The sequence below is a fragment of the Polypterus senegalus genome, chromosome 8, assembly GCF_016835505.1.
Source record: "Polypterus senegalus isolate Bchr_013 chromosome 8, ASM1683550v1, whole genome shotgun sequence".
NCBI classification, from domain to species: domain Eukaryota; kingdom Metazoa; phylum Chordata; class Cladistia; order Polypteriformes; family Polypteridae; genus Polypterus; species Polypterus senegalus.
In genome coordinates this window covers 107,946,508-107,965,931 of record NC_053161.1, presented here as the reverse complement: position 1 = coordinate 107,965,931, position 19,424 = coordinate 107,946,508, and the positions used below count along the sequence as shown (strand labels likewise).

Below are 19,424 nucleotides of genomic sequence, written 5' to 3'. Positions count from 1 at the left end.
TGACTATATATTGTAAGGGTGCTTTAAATTGCACATATTTATAACTGCTTTGTCACTGGCTCTTGTCTCGAGTTTATGCACTTCTGGGTTTTCTTTTAACCTGAGAAATCTAATGGAATCACTTTTTCCTCTATAATGCTTAGATTTTCATTTTTTGATTTGAGCTATTTTTCCTCTCCCGTTTTGTTTTCTTCATGTGGAATCATGTTGATTCCTTTTGTTAGGACATTACCAGTAGTGGTGTATCCTCAGAGGTCATGATCCTGTCAATTACTACATAATAAGATAAAAGGGTAATTTAAGGATCACTTCCTCATCCGACTAAACAGATTGCAAATCCTTACTTTGTTACTGATCTCCTGGTTAACTTTTCTCTCATTTTTTTTTTTTGTTTTGTGTTTCTGGCATAGATATTTGTTATTTTTATCTTCTAGTTCAGACACTTGCTTAGACTTTTTTTCCCAGTCATCTTTAAACACATGTGCTGTCTGGGCATAATACAGTATAAACTAGGAGAGAAAGAAAGGCGCTCACTTTAAGAAGGAGCTAACCATTCATGAAATCCCCTTCATAAAGTAAATCTTCATAATATGAACACCTAATTACAATCAGCTAAAATGAAAATCATTATTAAGTGTTACTTTTGAAGCATTTTTTCAGTTACTGTAATAATGACTAGGAATTTTTTTTTTGTGGGCACGCCTGACTTTAATCACAAGATTGCATGCAAACAACACCAACATAAATCTGTATTTTATTTCATATTTATGTGCATGTAGTATAATTGGATAAATTAATTTGTTAAAACATGCACACATCTTGGCATTTTGCCTGCTGTCTAACCTAAACTTCTGGAGGTTTGCCATGGATGCTGGGGCCATTTTAATACAACAAAACATATGAAACAGAAACAGCTTTAGGTGTTAAAACACCTTTCCAACATTAAAAATAAATCTTAATATTTATTACTCTGGTTTGTATTACCTTTTCAAGAACATGAGTTCTAAAGTAATTTTTATTACTTAGGAGCAAATTAACATCAATTTGTGGTTCTCACTTTCTAATACATTTTCTGCCAATTGTTCTGTCAGAAGTGGAAGACTTGACAACATTGACGTAAATGCCATGACACCATGGTGCTCCCAATAAAACTTAACTTGATGTTTTCTATTTTGTAGTGCAAATTAATTAAACAAACATAATGAAAGATGGGAATTACTCTATGAGTTAAATGCCTTTGGGCCATGATGAATAAAGATTTGTAACATTATAAAATGAATAAAACACGTAAATTGGAATTTATTTAACTATCATTCCATTGTAACATTTATTCTCATGCATAATGTTATTTATAAAATTTAACAGAAGGTTAATGGAACTGGGCCCTAAAGAAAATTGCTGTACAAATTGACAATATTGTTTTTAAAATTGTTTTTTTTTTTTTGTGTGTGTGATCAAACTTTTGTAGTTCTGTTGTTAACAGTCACAGGGCTATAAAGGAATCATAACAGACTTATAACAGAAAGTAAGATATTCTTAAAATTAACAAGTAATGACACATTTAAAAAGTGACTCCTCATGAAGTTAAAAATAGATTGAAGCATCTTCAGTAAATCGATAGACTAAAGTAACTATTACTGGTGCAAATCAATATATTAACTAAACATGATATTTGCAAAAACAGCTTTTTAATCTACACTTGTATAAAAATTACTATATGTTCATGTGATTTATTGTACCTCATAAGGTATGCTTGTGAATGTGTGCTTGCAAGGAAAAGTCCCGTGATCAAGAAATCTTTACACCAGAAACAGATGTTTTTCAGCTACTTGCATACTTACCTGACATTACAGAGTAATGTCCTGCTGTTATCTATAATTAAGACAAAAAAAAAGTTCAGCAAAACAGATATTCTAAAGTTATTCTGAAAGGAGAGCATAAGAAAGGTCCAACAATGAATAAGATGTAATGGCTAAAGGGTGAATGTTTATCTGCAGCATAAGATGCATAAGAATTGCTTATTTCTTTCTGTTCAAGGTGGGAGCGTCACATGAAATACAGATTGAATATGTTTTTATGTGTTTTTAGTTTTGTTTTTGGTTTACATTTTTGTGTGTTGTCTACATTGACAAGGTCAGTATGGCACAATATATAATCATGAGGACACAAGAAGTGATTCCAGGGGCTGAGGGTGGTGACCAATTTTGAGCACCACATATCTGTGGTTGGGCTTTGTATCAAAATATGAAAGCTTCAGAAATCACCAGGAAATTTTTTTTTATGACTATAGCCTACCCTTATAAATATATCTTTGGTCATTATTTATTAAAGAATGGTTTCATTTTAACAGTCAGTTCTAGAAAAAAAAATTCAGCCATACTTCTGTTACCTAAAAATACCACAAATAATTAGTCTTCTCGTAATGGAACAGCTAGCTAAGACTCCAAACAACCTTCATGATCTACTTAAGCATATTTAAAGTACACTTTAAAAAGAATTTACATTTTTCTCAGACACATGACGCAAGCTTACAGTCAAAAGTTTTTTTATATAACCATAATAATTTATTTCTCAAACTATTGCTAGTTTTAGATCTTGAAAAAATGTTTCTTTGTGTGAATGTTTTTTAGTTTTTTTACTTTATTCTGCTTACCTTCTTTTTGTATCTTATTTTAGCTGTTATTATTGTTAAGCACTTTGAGCTTTTTTTATGTATGAAAATATGCTATATAAAAATGTTGTAGCTGAGTAAATTCCTGTTTAACATCTGGACACAGTTTGTGAAGAACAGACACATTTTATGAGCTGTTCTCTTTCAGAAGCTCCTGGGTCATGTATACCTTTGCATAATCAAAATTCCTGTTTTATTGTTTTCTATATCTTCAAATTAAAAACTATTCTGCTGATTTTCTGGTGAATATTTAGATGGATTATGATATACATGTTTGGGTATGGATTTGGTTTAATAAATTTAATGATAATTAGCATGAATATACTGAACATATAACCTTTAGCAATTGAATTCCTCACCAAAATAAACACACAAGCACAATGTAATGACTTCTTAATGGGGGACCTTTACCATCTCTTAGGAGCACTACTGATTGCTGAAAGACTAAATTACATGAATTTATCTGTGCTTTATTTATGGCCAATACAATAGCTGAAACTCAAATAGATATAAAAGATGTATGCTACTGGTAAAACAGAGCTTGGAAGAATAAGACCAGTAATTTGGCTTATGGTGTGGGAGTTTAGAATTTGAGTATGGCAAACAATATTCAAGAATAGCATATTGTTATATGTGAACTATTATTCCTTTCACTGTCCAGGACAAAAAGGCAGTAAGAAATGAAGGTTCATAATCTATGGCTCAATTTCATGTTTGGAGTTTATCTTTACTGAACTCAAGTGAACAACTAAATTCCTGTCTACCAAAAACACTTGTTCAGGGCAATTTAGCTAATGAAAGCCTTATTTTCCTTTACACTTATTTGTGACTTGATCAAATAGAAATACAATTATTTGCTAAGTAATGTATACTGTTGTTGTGATCAAAGTGCTTGGATCCAAACTTTCATTTGGTTCCTTTTTTATGACTATTAATAATGTTTTTATATTATTTTATTGTTGTACAATGGCGACATCCTTACATTCATTGCCATTATGCCGGTTTCTAATATGGGCATGGCCATGTTGATTTTAATTGTGATGCTTATTGCCATCCACATGATTACCCAGACACGAGACATCATGATTTCTTTATCTTCTCCTTGGATGTCAAATATATAAGGGATGTTCAAAAAGTTTAAGCACTTTTTTTTTAACTCTATTTGTTAAGAATTTCAAAAACAAATTACATCACATCATTCTACATAGTCACCTTCGTTTGCGATGCAATTTTCCCTGCATCTTACAAAGCTTTTTAATGTCCAATAACTACTCCTACCTTCACCATTTCCAATGAAAATATAAAAGTGCAGAAACTTTTTGAACGTCCCTTGCAGAAATTCAGATGTTTTTGACTGCAATTGTAGCTTACAGTTTTCGTTTTGGGAAAAATGGTTTTGTTTTGTAATGACTTCTTATCCTTGCCCATTTTTGTGACCTCATTTTATGCCTGATACTTTTAAACTTTAATGTCTAGTCCTCTTTTACCTTGTAGATCAACTGGTTGAAAACATCCAAAACAACTATAACTGGATAGTTGGGGATCCCTGGGGCACAGCTAACCTTACTTGTGACTTCTGACTGACAGAATACTGCGTGTGACTGTCAGCTTCTTTTTTCTGGCTTGTGTTTGTTTTTACTATTTGTAACATTGCAGTAATAGTTTCAATTGGTTTGCCATTTATGTGGAAATTACCCGTTTCTGCCTACTTAGCTGGATGCACTTTATGTTCACCAAATCTGTGTTCACTTCCAGACTCTCTTGCCTGAATCTGCTGCTGTCGTTGAACTGTAAACTGCCTTGATCTACAGGTGATAAATCTGGTAGCTTTAAAAGTTTTCAGATCTGATCATTTCTGCCTGTTGAATTTATAAGGTAATATTTGATCTGGATCCTCCCAGTCTATCAGTGTTGTTTTAGCATTGCTGCCCAGCTTCTCCCATGTATTATCTGGGGCTTTGGTACAAATCTAATCAGGTGACCTGTTTCTATTTCATGAAGCTAGTTGATGAAGTTCCTTGTCCTGTTGACAAAATTGTAGAGAAACATTTGCCATTAATTGGTGGTACAGGTTATTTTCCCTCATCAACTGGTCATTCTTTGCTGCCCACACTGTGGTCCCAGATGACACTGGACAATTTGACACGCTATTGGCCAAAGTATCAAATCCATTCAGTTAGTTTCTATTTGGAATTTAAACAATTATTCTGGCACTTTGTTAATTTCACTTTTCTATAACATCTTAACGGAAAGCTATATTATTTCTGAGTCCTAAGGTACCAGTTAAAAGTACTTTTTACTTAATATTTGATGTTTAAATAATACAAATTTGCTTGCTTCAAGATAAGAAAAAACATATTTTTGACTGAAACATGGCAAAAACTCAATGACTGATTTTATCTGAATCAGGAAATGCTTCCGGGATTAACTTGCGTCCCCAAATCCTTGGTGTTGGGTTGCTGAACTAATTATAAATACAATAATTATATAGTTTGGAAAAAAAAATCCTCTTTTATTTGTTAAAGTGAATTGCCCCGAAATCATTTAATGTGTTTAACACTGATCTGTCATTTTTTATCTAATCCAGTTACTGCCGTCCATATCAATATAATGAAGTTGTTCTATAATTCTGCTGCAAGTTTATTAAGTTAAAATAAGGTCCATGACCACATTACCCACGTCCTTTTGTAACTCCATCAGGTTCTAGTCAAATAAATAAATAAATAAATTTAATATAACGTATTTGTGTGCATGTAAAAAGCTCAGAATGATCTGGCTACCGGATAGTTACAAGATCTCCTCCAAACTGTACACCACTACACTTCGTTCTCCTTCTGACCTTTTTGTCATCCTTTCAGTCTGCCTGTCCTCCATGGAAGGACAGACTTTTAGTTGCACTGATTTTAAAGTTTTGAAATTCACTCCTTCTTTTTATCTATTTATCACCTAGACTTATTTTCTCTTATTATAAAATAACCAAAAGCTCACCTCTTCAAAACTTGACTTAAACACATACATTGTCTTTCAAACCACTCTAGTTTTTATTTTTAAATGTCTAACTTTCATTTTTATTATGCTGTAAAGGCAGCGAGGAATGGCAGGAGAAAGAATGACTTCAGCAACAGGCAGTATGACTGGGATTCCATTATTCAAAGGAGCAGCTTCAGTGCCAGCCATAGAGGAGCCAATAGCAGTGTGCCTTAGTCACATGATCAAAACCCTGGTGTGGCAAAGACAAGCCATTCTTCTAAGGATACCAAGCTACCTAGAAGAGCAATACAATGTGCAAAAGTCCATTGGGTCAGCACAATGGTTTTATTTTGTAATACATCACTGAGTGTCTTGAAAGGCACAATGAAATAAACTGTATTATTATAATTATTGTTATTATTATTAAAATATAAGTGCAAAGAAACACGCAGAAAAACTACAGTAAGTACTCAGAAATGCACAGTGACCAAAGCTTGCTCTGTACAGAACATTATCAAGAATTATTAAATGTATGATAGTCACAAATGCATTTCTTTATGAATAGATATCATCAAACCATTCCTTGCATTCACCTTTTTTAATATAAACTCTATTATTTAGCTTAGGTTGATCCTTTGCTGTTGCAAATTTGAGGAGTCACAGCATATGTTTAAATATAAACGAGACTAAGCGAAAAGACACTGAAGCAAACTGATGAAAAAAATGATTCAGGCAAACCTTCAGAGGTTTCAGGTGCCATTACCCAGCAATGGCAAACGTTGCAGCCATAGCCACGATTATATATAACATGAGACTCATGTACATGCTGTTCCATATAAAGACCTCTGGGCCCATGTTGATTTGAAATATAGAGTATCATTTGTAAACTTAGTATTTTAGGTTAACTAATGTCTTTTAACTAGTCTGGGTTGAGTTGCGTGAGCTGTTTCTGTGTGCTCTGCCATAGACTTACATTCCATCTAGGGTCCTTTTTTGACTTGTATCAAATCCTGTTAGAATAGAAAATTGCATCTACAAACTCTCCAATAAATAGCAAGGGATTCAGAAAATAGATGAATGCAATGTTTCAGTCTGCATTTCCTTCTTAAGTGTGTCTGCTGATTTTCTTGTTCTTTTTGCTTCTGAGGACTGGCTCTGTTTTTTCTTTGCCTAAATGTTCTTGTTTCACTGCCACTTGTCCATCCATCATTGGCCATCTTGTTTTCTTAAACACCAAACTCTCACATGCTGCTTGGTAAAGTATTCAAATGATGATATCTTGTTAGATCTACTGTAAAAAAAAAAAAATCCATTTAGAAAGCAATGATCATACTCCAGAATATATGTACAGTATCTGCTTCACACATTTGGGGTTGTGATGCAGTTATACTAAATGATGTGTGAATGCACTCTGTGACATCCTTTCTGATGCCTGAGACTGCATCTCTGAGTATATGATTGCGATTTAGGATGAATATAATGATAGTTATTTTAAAAGACAAATATATTAAAGGTGACGTCAAGATGATGAGAAACTGAACTGAGTATGCCGAGGAGATCATGCTCCCAAGGCTCTTTACAAACTGGTAAGGAATGCACACCTTGCAGCATCTCATTTTTACTTCCTTTATACTGTAGATTTTTTAATATTTCAACAACGACAGCTACGCTGAACTAGTGAACTTGTCTTTGGTAAGCATTTTGTAGAATGTTGTATATACTGTATCACTGGTGCGGTGTTGTTTATTAAATATCATCCATGTTTACATTTTAATGGTGCTATCTATGTTTTATCTTAACCATGCATTCCTTGTTTTTCTTTGTGTTTTGTTAAATTAGCATTATTTATATCCTGCGTGAAAAAAGAAGAGTAAGTTTTCCCTGATGAATTGGGTCTTTTCTTTATAAATTTAATGTTGAAGAGCTTAGACTTCTTTTCAGTTACAATTTTATGCTATTCTCTGCTCAGGCTATTATGTTATTATGAATATGCTTAATGACTTTTTTGTATTGGTACAGAATCCAAAAACCAATCCTTTTATGAACCTGTACTAGAAAATAATGACTAAGATGAATTTCTTTTGTTTTTTTTTTTCATTTCTATTCCCCTTTCTTAATGGGGTTGTACTGTAAAGACGTTTGAGAACCACTGCTATATTGTGTGATCACAAGAGGCAGGTGCAACACTTTTTGACATTTCCCATAAAGTTAATTTTTTGTTTATGTTCTCACGGGATTTTGAGTTACTTTTCTTGTCCTGTTCTTCTGTAAGCCTTAAAAAATGTATATATTGCAGAGGTTGGATTGTTTCACTTTGAGAACTCCACACTTAAAATATAAAGGTGTTTCGCATGCTTTGGTTGTCCTTACCGAATCCAGTGGAAACCATCAGACTTGTTAGAAATTATTGGTAACATTGGCCAAGTGACAAAATCCCAGAAATATCTCCATAAAAACCTGGAACATATCAATTGTTTATTCAAAAATGGTCAAGAAACATGGATACTCAAGCCTTTTTTCGCCCTTTTGTCTTTTAATATTGCACACAAGAGCCAACGCTGTGCGTTGGTTTGCTCTTCAAGGTAGATAAGTTTGAATATTTAAAGGAATGTTCTAAGGTTCTTCTAATTCTGAGGTTCTTTGATACAGTGTTTACTTTATTCCCCATCTAGACCAAACATGGCAAACTGAGACACCGTTTTTCCCTCCATCTCCAAAATAAGGCTGCAATCACCAGTTGAGTTACATTGAACCAAGAACCAATAACTTAGTTTGCAGTGGAAGTTTATATTCAATAGTGCCTTTCTGGTCTTTAAGTCTGTGTTTAACGGAGTTATGTTTTGTTGACAAAAGAACAACTTTCATTAATGGTTCCTATTTGGTAACACAAGTGGCAAATTGTTTTAATTTTGAAGAGATTAATGTTGACAGCATCTCACAACTAGTGAAGTCTGGGACTCCAACTGCAACATGTTGTGCCATTATCACCCAATATCCAGCTTTTTTCATTCTTTTCATTTTTCTTAAGCAAATTACTTTTTCTAGAAGTTTTAATTGCACAATAATCCAAAGTGCTTTCTGCTCATCATTGAAAGTTGAAGCCATTTGAGAAGATAAAGTAGGACTTTTATTTAAGCACCACCTTAATTAGGAGCATTAGGGCCAGCAGGTCACATACTGGCAAAAGAATTCCCCTCTAGCCAAACCCGGCATTCATGCATTAGTATATCTATTACTCAGTGTGTGGAGCAACCATCACCTTCAATTTTCACAAGTCACAATCAGCTTATGTTGATAAAACCTCACCATAGGTTGATACTTGTCAGTTTAGTGGGTTCGTGCAGTGCCTTCTGTGGAGTTCACTTGTGACTTTGGTGGACCATGGAGAGCTCATTAAAACTTCTACAATGACAGAATGTAAGCATATGGTCAAAAATGCTAACAGTGAACCTTATTATGCTGCCATCAATATCTGATTTTGCCAAAGTAAAATGTAACTCCCTAATTTATGTGATTTTATTTTATTAGTCCTGGCTAATCTAGAATTACAGTAAGTGTGCAGTGTAATCCACACTTTACTGGAATATTGCAAAACCTACAGGTTAATGAGGAAAGAAGGACTCAAATACCGTCTTACTAATACTAGGCACTTTTTCAATACTTCAAATGAAGGACAAAAAATAATTTATTAAAAAATGAACAAAAAGTAAGAGTAAGGAGAAACTTAACTCTTTATGACACTTGAAAAACATCAAAAATATACTTGTCAACAAAAGATCCAAAAAACATTATTATGCTAGTACTGCAATAGAAAAGTTGGCATTGATTTTTTATTATTAAGAACCAGAAGAACACACAGTAGCCAAAATACAAGAGTCATAACCAAGAAGTCAAAAAGGTACTGTCACCTAATCAAAAATCAAAACTCAAAATTTTGTTGAAATTTGTTATGCAAAAGTTGTTTTGCCAGGAAAACTAACTACATGAATAGATGCTAATGTATTTGTGTACTCCTCTGTAAAATTGGATGAAGAGGAAGTACTCAGCTTAACCTTTATACCATCTTGCTGATGATGCCACATCCAGGTCAGTTACTTAGCAATGCAAGAAGAGTATGACTGCAGCCACTGTAAGATGTGGAACTCCATACTGGACTGGAAACATGTGACCTCCACACTAACTCATTTATGTCACTTTGAATCAGATGACCCTCCTACAACTTCAATCTCAACCATAGTGTAACATCATGATTTTGAGTAGTCACATGTTTTATGTCTATCTTAAAGCTCCACACCTTGGAGTAGCTTCAGCCAGATACTGTTTTCATTCTAGAAGGGGAAGAGGGTAGTCTAAGCAGTAGCAACCATTACGCAAAATGGCAGCACATGCAATGACATGTCATGGAAAAAAGCACAAAAAACATTTCAAAGAATTTAAATAAACATCAAACAATAAAACCGTTAACAAAATCAAAATTTAAATTTTTATAAAACTTAATAGGAAATGAAAAAAGTTCACCAAAGCAAAACAGGATAGCAGATTAAAATTAAATTGTAAGTATATAATAACAGTAGTAGAACAGTAGGAAAAGTCAACATATAATACAGAAGCTAAAAAATACTACTAGGATAGTTAATAATAACAATACATGAACACAAATATCAATGACTGATGTTATACAGCTCTACAACCATAATATTCACTTACATGTTTCATTTTACTTGCAATGTAAATTTTTTTATAGAAATCCTTTCAGTGATCCCCATCAGAAAAAGCTTAAAAAATAAAGAAAAATTAAAAGTGAAATAAAATAAGGAAGATTACAAGATATTCATATGAATCACAAGCCATTATCAATGTTGGAACAGCATGGTAGGGAAGTGGTTAGTGCTGATGCTTCACAAATGCAGAATTCCGAGTATGAATCTTACATTATTGTCTGGGCGGAGTCAGTACATTCTCCCCATGTCTGTGTGAGTTTTCCTGCAGATATTCTATGTTTTCCTACTACACACCCCAGATGAATAGATTAGGTTAACAAGTGATTCAAAATTAAAAACAAACAAAAAATTGTTTGTGTGTGTGTGAGTGGGCCCTGCAATGCACTGGTGCCTTTCCAGAGCTCTTTCCTTCTTTTATGACCAGTGCTCCTGGAATAGACTTCTTCCCCACTATTGCCTTGACTTGAATTAGGACATTTCAGAATGTTATGTGACGCTGATGCCCACGGTAAAGTCTGCAAATGTTCTTGCATTTGATTAGAAAGAAACATTTGTTAACTATGACTATAAATTAATTGACAGCAACATAACAGTATCACAAAAATAAATATTTCAATATATTAAAAGAAAATGTAAACAAATTTTAATATGTGCCTAAGCTACTGTGACCATGCTTTTTGAGCAAACCTCAAGGTCTGGACAGATTTTATAGATTACCTTGTTGGGTTCAAAAATAAAATAATTTGAACTACTCTGTCAGTTTCATTTTTTGGGACCATAGGGAACAAACAAAACATGCACACAAATGGCAATGCTTGATATGACACCGCTCTGCAACTCTAGCTTGCTTCATTTTATAGCATAGTCCAAATACGCCAATTTTCATTGTCTCATGATGCTGCATTAATAATGCTTCAGTTACAAAGGGAGCTCATGGAAATGTTTTTGAGAGCAACAGAACTTTGCATACAACTTGCCATACTGTTGTGTAAATGGTTTCCCACCACCCTAACAAAACTGCTTTTTTAAAGAAAATTTACAGTCAAAAAACAAACCCACTAGGTAGTAAATGATTTCCTCTTAAAATCATGCTCTTCTTTGTATTTATGACAGATAACAAAAAAAAAATCAACACAGAAGTGTAAGAGTAAGTCAAGAAGGTTTTAGAAGGGGACAAGGGTAGTGTTGTTGTTTTGTGGAGAAAGCAATGAAGAGATTCTAGAGGATCATACAATATTATATGCATAGCTTTTATAATTAGGTTTTGATAAGATACTAGTCATGAAATTATAAGAGATAGGGCTTCAGCAGAATCCATAAAATGGTTCCTGGGTTAAAGTTCAGTTATGGTTGAATAAACAGCAGATGAGAGTTAATGAAATAAAGCTATACCAGTGGACACCCACCGTAGCATACAGCGGTGTTAGAAAAGGAATGGAAAACGGTGAGAAAGGAATTCAGAAATCAAGAAGAAAGAAATACTTCTTGAAAGATGTAGTTGTGAATAGGTGTTTTGCTGATAATGAGTGGAAAGATCTAATCTCGGAAAGAGCTTGAATTTCAGCTTCACCACCATAAACTGTAGATGTTGCCGTGTATTGATAGTACTCATGACTTGTTGTGATAACTTGACTTGCGTTGGAAAGAAAAACAGGAAGAACTTCTCCAAATCTGTCTCAATGTATTGCAACAAAATCTACTGCCCTATGTCATAATGAGAGTGCATTGCCTTCGTCAACCGTTTGTGTCAAGAAATAACCCACTGATAGGAACAGGCAGTTGCCGGATCCCAGAATACAGATGACGTTGTACAAAAACCCATCGACAGAGAAGATACTGTCGTTCATTTTATAACACAGGCTTAGGAAACTCCCGTCGTAATATAACGAAAATAGCAAGGAGTGAAACCAATGGCAATGGTTGAGAGAGTACCTTCCTGTAGCAGGCTACGAAAAGGACTCCCAGGCACAGACATGGCCGAAGTGAAAGATCACGTGGTCAAGCTAGATATCGGGCGGTGATGTGACACCAATGGGGTCATGAGAAAGGAGCAGGGAACACGGTAGTCCGAAGGAGGAATAGGACTCGAGAAAAGCGGCATGGGGGTGTATGGGAGGCAGCGTGGGGAAGGGTTTGGAAGAGGACAAATAGGAATCGAACAATGCCGTATGGGAGGAACCGGGTTTGAAGAGGACACAGGACGAACCAGAAGAGAAATATATATAAGAGATTACTAATGCTTAGATCCAGTTTATGTGTGTGCAGGAGTCAATAAGCTGCTCTTAAGCAAATATACAAGAATTTGTTTTTGGCCCCATAGCGATGTACCTTAGTCATTAGGATATTTATAGCCATCCCTCTTTGAATAAACAGCGATGTACTTTAGTCTGGCATGAATGTCAACCTTGAAAACTGAGTGCTGTACTTATTTATGGTCCCCATCGATAGGGGCCCACTTGCAATGGACTCTCTGCTTCCCCCATATTTGCACCCCTGTGTGTGCACACAATACATATTGCATATAAATCACACATACTGGAAATGTGCAGGCATAATTTATGGCATTAGAAAATAATTTTAACATGTGTAGACAACAACAACAACAACATTTATTTATATAGCACATTTTCATACAAACAGTAGCTCAAAGTGCTTTACATAATAAAGAATAGAAAAATAAAAGACACAATAAGAAAACAAAATAAGTCAACATTAATTAACATAGAATAAGAGTAAGGTCCAATGGCCACAGGGGACAGCAAAAAAAAAAACTCCAGACGGCTGGTGAAAAAAATAAAATCTGTGGGGATTCCAAACCATTAGACTGCCCAGTCCCCTCTGGGCATTCTACCTAACATAAATAAAAGAAAAGAATTGCACATATCTGAAAATTTCTAAATATATCAAATGCTTTTTAAAATATCTGAAATAGATATAATAGAATAAGATAATAGATATAGAAATGATACGCTGTACATTTTGAGATATTTGAAATGCTTTTCATGATAAGATTTATTTTTGAGATATCTTGAAATGCATTTTGGATATCTGAAAATGTACTCCATATCATTTCATGATGTCTTGAAATCTATTTGAGATATCATAACATGCATTTCAGATATCTGTAATTCAATTTGAAATCTCTCAATTACATTTTCAGATATATTAAAATGCATTTTGTGATATCTCTAAATGTTATTTGGCTTGCCATACACACAGTTGCTTTGAGATATCTGAAAATGTATTTGAGATATATCAGAGACCCATTTTAAGATACCATGAAATGTATTAAAGACTAGTAAAATACCCGCGCTTCACAGCGGAGAAGTAGTGTGTTAAAGAAGTAATGAAAAAGAAAAGGAAACATTTTGAAAATAATGTAACATGATTGTCAATGTAATTGTTTTGTCACTATTATGAGTGTTTCTGTCATATATATATATATATATATATATATATATATATATATATATATATATATATATATACACACACACATAAACATATATATATACATATCCATACATATACACACATACATATACACACACACACACACATATAAACATATATATACATACATATCTACATATATACTGTGAACGCTGGCCCCGGCACAGACAGACGGACAGCATATTTTCAATCCACACACTGTTTATTATATACACTATTTACAAGTTCGTGCTCACGTGCACCCCCAGTGCCTTCTCGCACCGATTTCCCCAAAGTCCAGGCCCACAGTCTTTTGTGCCTTCCTGGCCGCCTCCAGTCCTTCCTCTCGCTCAGTCCACTTCCTCCCGACTTCCACCAATCACTGGAGGGAGACGGCCCCTTATATAATACCCCCGGATGAGCCCCAGGTGTTTCCGGCATCTGCTCCTTAGCCACGCCCCAGCGTGGCGGAAGTGTCGGCTGCCTTCCTGGCAGCTCTCCGGGCGCCACATAAAGTCTTCCCCCCGGCACTTCCTTTTGTGGCGGAAGTGCCGGGCTCCCGGGATAATTAGGCACTGGGGCGCCGCCTGGCGGTGGCCATGGGTCCCTACAGGGCTGGGCTTCCATGCCCTGTACCCGAGGCCCCCTGCCTAACCAGGACGGACGCCCCCACTCTGTCTGGAGGAGGCACTCGCCCTCCTCTGGCCCTCCAAGGCGTCCCGGCCGGGCTCCAGCCCCAGCCGAGGACCGTACGGGATAGACCGGCATCGGGGCACCGCCTGGCGGTAACCACGGGCCCCTACAGGGTAGTGCTTCCATGCCCTCGACCTGTGGCTCCCAACAGAACCAGGACGGACGCCCCCTCGCGGTCTGGAAGAGGCACAAGCCCTCCTCACGTCCTCCTGGGTGTCCCGGCCGGGCTCCAGCCCCGGCCGGCGACCCCATGGGATAAACCGGCATCGGGGCGCCACCTGGCGGTGACCACGGGCCCCTACAGGGTAGGGCTTCCATGCCCCCGACCCATGGTCCCCAACAGGGACAGGGGTCTTGCTTGAGGTGGACCAAAATGATCAACCCAGGACTCATGTCAATCTAACTTTCTCTCTTTCTTTCCTAGGTGACGAAGCGGAAGCGGAAGTAGAAGCAGACAATGGCCGACAGTGAGATGAATCGCGTTGCCATCGTTGTCGAGGAACTCCAGGAACTCGACAAACAGATTCAGAAACTCCTGTCTAGACGAAGGTACCTCAGAGACTTGAAGACTCGGCTGCTGGACAAACCACACCAAACAACCGAAGCCGGCGTAACATCAACCCCACCTCGTGCCGCTCAAGTCCAAGGGCAAGTAAGCTTCGCCCCCCGCCTCGTAGGAACAACGCTGATGAAGACCTCGACGGGTTTCAGCTTTGCAGGCGGGGGGTTCAAGGCTAGAACACCTCCAGCGGCACAGGCGAGCATTCAAATCCAGAATCGATTCGACCCTCTCCGCGTCCCCAGTCTGCCTTCAACCCCGGGTGATATAATCGTGGTAGGTGATTACATTGTACGAAACCTGAATATCACGTGCCCTAATCAAAAATCCTTTGTTTCTTGTTTTCCCGGTGCTCGAGTTCGAGATGTGATGAGGCGGGCGCCGACCTTCTACCAGAAGCACAAGAGGGCAATTGGATCCATCATTCTACATGCCGGCGTAAACGACATAAGGCACCGAGAGTCAGAGGTTCTCAAGGCTGACTTCGCAGCACTAGTTGAAGACACGAAGGAGAGGACCCCATCCGCAAAAATCTTCATCTCGGGTCCACTACCTCTCGTCAGACGATCGCATGAATACTACAGTCGTCTGCTGGGTTTAAACAACTGGCTGAGAGGCTTCTGCGAGAATCAAGACATCGGGTTTATAGACAACTGGGATCTTTTTTGGGAAAGGCCGTGCTTCTTCAAGCGGGATGGACTGCATCCGAATAGATTTGGCGCCCGGGTCCTCTCCGAAAACATCGCTAAGGTAATTCGTCTATCTTGACTGTCTACTTCTACTGCTAACCCCTTACGTAATGCTACTGGTTTGATAGGACATAATGGCTTAACAGAGTCTTCCGTTAAAGTGCACATCATTAATAATCTAATAACAAATCTTAATGCACGTAAAAAATCTAGGCAGTGCGGCAAAACACCAATAATTTAATTGAAATTACTACTTCAGATCAACACTGCATTAAGACTATAAAACGGATTGTAGATTACATAAAAAGTACACACAGAGCGTTAACAAAAATAACTTAATTTTTGTTCCGATTACCGATAACACGCATAAAATTCAGCTCTGCCCTTCAGAAACATTAAATATGGCACTATTAAATGTTAGAGCTTTAACTAACAAGACATTTTTTATAAACGATCTTATTAGTGATAGAAACATTGATTTTATTGCTAAATGAAACATGGCTTAATTCCAATGGGGCGGCAGTTTTAATCGAATCTGCGCCTCCGGATTACAGTTTTACTCGTGCGACCGCCAGGGAAAAGGGGCGGTTTGGCAAACATTTACTCGAGCGATTAAAATGTAAAGATGTTAGTTTTGGTAAATTTAAGTCCTTTGAGTATCTCGCCGTTGTTATTCATGGAGATTCTCACGTTCTCGTATTATCCGTGTATAGACCTCCTAAATATAACGCGTCTTTCCTTGAGGAATTCTCTGACTTAATGTCAATTTTAGTTACAAACTATGACGCACTCTTAATAGTCGGCGACTTTAACTTTCATGTCGACAATCAGTGTGACCAAAAGGTAAAGGAATTCATGAACCTCCTGGACTCTTTTGATTTGAGGCAGCTCGTAAATCAGCCTACACATAAAGCAGGTCATACGTTAGACTTAGTGATTACTAAAGGACTTAAAGTTGATATAAAGCAGGTCACTGATATCGGTCTATCAGACCATTTCCTTCTACTATTTAATATAGAAATAAAGATAGAAAACGCTCATGAGAAGCATTTTGTTAAAAAACGCTTCTTTGACTCATCAGCAGCTTTAAAGCTTACAACTATTCTAAGCAATCAGTCCGTTTATAATGCCAGCTATAATAGCGAGGATAATGTAAATAGTAAAGTGGAAAACTTTAATTCTAAAGTAAGAACTGCTGTTGACATAGTTGCACCTGAAAAGACAGTTAAAAAATCCTCTAGTACTGTTATTCCATGGAAGACCCAAAGAGTGTCTGATTTAAAAAGAACATGTCGTAGAGCTGAGCGTAAATGGAGGAAAACTAAACTAACTATCCACTATGAAATATTAAAAGTTAAAATAACAGAATACAATAACACTGTCCGTCTTGAGAGGCTGCTATTTCTCTAATATTATAAATAACAATGCTAGTAATCCCAGAGTCTTATTTTCAACAATTGACCGTCTGTTAAACCCAGGTAACACAAAGGAATGCCCCAGAATACTTCCAGTGAAACCTGTGAGAACATTGCTGTATTTTTCACTCAAAAAATTAATGATATTAGAGATAACATAGTATATCTCCCGAACACTGCAGAACCTCCAAAGCCCCGGTACTCCGTTATAAACAAATTAAATGCTTTCACCAGGATAGATTTACCTGAATTACATAGTATAATCTCTCAACTGAAACCTCCACCTGCGTCCTTGACCCAATACCAACCAGGTTTTTCAAAGAAATATCAGGCGTGCTAATTGACAATATTCTGGACATAGTAAATTGTCATTAGATACGGGGTCTTTCCAGACTGTCTTAAGACTGCTGTAGTTAAACCCCTTCTTAAGAAACATAATCTTGACCCCTCTGCCTTTGAAAATTTTAGACCCATTTCTAACCTGCCCTTCTTAAGTAAAATTTAGAGAAGGCAGTCATTATGCAGTTAAATGACCACCTAAATAAACATGCTATTCTTGATACTTTTCAGTCAGGCTTCAGAACAAATCACAGTACAGAAACTGCACTTGTTAAAGTAGTAAATGACTTATGGTAAATGCAGACAGAGGCCATTTATCTGTTCTCATCCTCTTAGATCTGAGTGCTGCATTTGACACCATTGATCATAATATTCTTAGAAATCGCCTTAGTCAATGGGTGGGCCTCTCTGGCAGTGTCTTAAATTGGTTTGAATCCTACCTGGCAGGGAGAAAATTCTTTGTGAGTTGTGGTAATCAAATCTCAAAGACACATGATATCCGATATGGTGTTCCACAAGGCTCTATCCTGGGTCCGCTGTTATTCTCAATCTATATGCTTCCGTTAGGTCAGATTATCTCAGGTTACAATGTGAGCTACCACAGCTATGCTGATGACACACAGCTGTACTTATCTATAGCACCTGATGACTCCGACTCTTTCGATACACTAACACAATGTCTTACTGGTATTTCTGAATGGATGAATAGTAATTTTCTCAAACTAAATAAAGAGAAAACTGAAATTTTGGTAATTGGCAATAATGGATTCAGCGAGGTTATCAGAAATAAACTTAATGCACTAGGATTAAAAGTTAAGACGGAAGTAAAAATTTAGGGGTAACCGTTGACTGTAATCTGAATTTTAAATCGCATATTCATCAGACCACTAGGACAGCATTTTTCATTTAAGAAACATAGCTAAAGTTAGACCTCTTATATCATTGAAAGATGCTGAGAAATTAATTCACGCTTTTGTTTTCAGTAGACTAGATTACTGTAACGCACTCCTCTCAGGACTACCCAAAAAAGACATAAATCATTTGCAACGAGTGCAGAATGCAGCTGCTAGAATCCTAACTGGGAAAAGAAAATCCGAACACATTTCTCCAGTTTTGATGTCACTACACTGGTTGCCTGTGTCATTCAGGATTGACTTTAAAATACTGCTTATGGTTTATAAAGCCTTAAATAATCTCGCTCCATCTTATATATCGGAATGCCTGACACGTTATATTCCAAATCGTAACCTTAGATCTTCAAATGAGTGTCTCCTTATAATTCCAAAAGCTAAACTTAAAAGAAGTGGTGAGGCGGCCTGCTGCACCTAAAATCTGGAATAGCCTGCCAATAGGAATTCGCCAGGCAAATACAGTGGAGCACTTTAAAACACTGCTGAAAACACATTACTTTAACATGGCCTTTTATAACTTCACTTTAACATAATCCTGATACTCTGTATGTTCAATTCTTCATAATAACTATTCATGGTGGCTCTAAAATCCGTACTGACCCCTACTCTCTCTTCTGTTTCTTTTTCCGGTTTCTTTGTGGTGGCGGCTGCGCCACCACCACCTACTCAAAGCATCATGATGCTCCAACATTGATGGACTGAAAGCCAGAAGTCTACGTGACCATCATCATCAGGTCCTTCCATGAAAATATGATGATTTATGTTAGGTAGAATGCCCAGAGGGACTGGGCGGTCTCTTGGTCTGGAACCCTACAGATTTTATTTTTTCTCCAGCTTTGGAGTTTTTTGTTTTTCTGTCCACCCTGGCCATCGGACCTTACTCTTATTCTATGTTAATTAATGTTGACTTATGTTTATTTTTATTGTGTCTTCTATTTTTCTATTCATTTTGTAAAGCACTTTGAGCTACATTTTTTTGTATGAATATGTGCTATATAAATAAATGTTGATTGATTGATTGAAC

The 19,424-nt window shown here is 36.6% G+C and overlaps 1 long non-coding RNA gene across 1 annotated transcript in view; it reads right to left on the bottom strand.

Moving 5' to 3' along the window:
- Nucleotides 1-5,967: 5,967 nt before the first annotated feature.
- The window catches only part of LOC120534198, a 49,311-nt gene continuing 35,854 nt past the window's right edge, over nt 5,968-19,424 (bottom strand). Inside the window, exon 2 of the long non-coding RNA XR_005634700.1 lies at nt 5,968-6,932. This is a non-coding gene — a long non-coding RNA (uncharacterized LOC120534198). The remainder of the gene's footprint in view (nt 6,933-19,424) is intronic.